The sequence below is a fragment of the Fukomys damarensis genome, unplaced genomic scaffold (genome assembly GCF_012274545.1).
Source record: "Fukomys damarensis isolate Sample0158 unplaced genomic scaffold, DMR_v1.0_HiC HiC_scaffold_24488, whole genome shotgun sequence".
NCBI lineage: Eukaryota > Metazoa > Chordata > Mammalia > Rodentia > Bathyergidae > Fukomys > Fukomys damarensis.
In genome coordinates this window covers 1-1,603 of record NW_022925400.1, presented here as the reverse complement: position 1 = coordinate 1,603, position 1,603 = coordinate 1, and the positions used below count along the sequence as shown (strand labels likewise).

Here is a 1,603-nt window from a genome sequence, read left to right as displayed (position 1 = left end):
AGAAGCAGCTCTTTTTGTCTCCACGGGCTGTTGTTACTTCTTCCCCTTGGATATGGAACTCCTTGAGGTCTCAAATTCTACACACATCACAATCCCCCTCCCATCTATCAATCATCACAAGGCTTGAGACTGAAGTGCAGTTTGGAAAATATTCATTCCCAGAGGAATGTTCTGCAATCTGGTGAGATGTCACCATGGATCTTCTCTTTTTAATTATGTGAACTGAGCACCTATGTGCCAGACAGTAGGCTGAACATTAGAATAAATTACACAGGTCAACAGAGGCCTATGTTTCTAGATTTTATAATCCAGCATAAAGAAACACATGAGTGTAGTACAGAGAATGTAAGGTATGGGAGTGTAGGAATTTTACCTTGAAATGTGTTCTGGCCTTCCATTTCTCTGCATTTTCTACTTTTCCTTCAAACCTTTTGGTTATTCTTCCATAGGAGTTCCTTTTATCTCCATGTCTTGTTGTCATCATTGTTGGTGTTGTTGCTGCTGTTGCTGTTGTTACTGTTGTTAACTGTTCTGGGGAATGAACCAAGATCTTACATGTGCTAGGCAAGTACTGTATCACTGCCACATTCCACCTTCTCTCTCTCTACTTCAGTTGTGTCCCAAGGGTTCTATCACTGTCTTGACTTTCTCAGACTTTGATATCCTTCCTTAAGGATTTCACCCACTCCCAAAGCTTCAGTTGCCACATTTATACAGAATGCTCCTAATCTCGTCTCTACCACAGAAACACCTCTGGAGTTCCTGATGCAGAGTCCGCCCTCTTCTCAGACATCACAGGGTCATGTCTTTTCTAGCCAGCTCAAACTCACCATATCTAAAACCGAACCCCTCAGTTTCATTCTCAGATTTCCCCCTTGTGGAAATTCTACTCTAGTTGTCTTCTTTTAGAAACCCAGGTGTCATCCAAGACCAGTGATGGTGAATATAGTGGTTTTCTTTTAAGATGAATGATGTTAATGTAGAGGTATTTTTTGTGTCTAAAACCTTAATGTTCAGGTTTAATTGCAGTACTGGCACTTTGATGTAAATAAGTGGGTTTTCAGTTGCAGTTTGGGCACTTGGTCTCTGAAAGTTTCACCATCACTGTCCTAGGTCTACCCCACCTTGGTCCTTTCATCCATTCTGTCACCAGATTCTGTCTCTTCAGCCTTATATTAATCTCTTTAATGGGATACTCAGAGCTCTCCAAACCCACTGTCACTTTTGTTCAAGCCTGAATCATTTAACTGATTTCCCTAAGAACCTTCTTCTTCCCTTCTGTCTGTTCACCCTGAAGTCCAAGACATAAAACTAATCTTATTCTCGTTGGAAACAACTCACTGTCTTCTCAGTCTCCTCAAGGATCTAATCGCATTCTTTCACACTTGGCTTTAAGATGACCCTGCCTATCCCTCTGATTTTATCATTTAAGCACATATAATGCATCATCCAAACAATTGCTTTTTCATCTTGGTTCTCAGGGAGGTACACCCACTCCTGCCCATCTTTTGCTTCTGCAATATGGTCCTTGGATACGTACACCAGAAAGTGAGAATCAGAGAAGTTAAGTAAATTGTCTTGAACCACACAACTAAAAAGCAGA

General features: G+C 41.0%; 1 long non-coding RNA gene across 1 annotated transcript; it reads left to right on the top strand.

Moving 5' to 3' along the window:
• Nucleotides 1–6: 6 nt before the first annotated feature.
• LOC104860499 lies at nt 7–1,555 on the top strand. Its single transcript, XR_779719.1, has 2 exons — nt 7–181; nt 1,482–1,555. It is a non-coding gene; the product is annotated as an uncharacterized LOC104860499 (long non-coding RNA).
• The last annotated feature ends 48 nt before the right edge of the window (nt 1,556–1,603 follow it).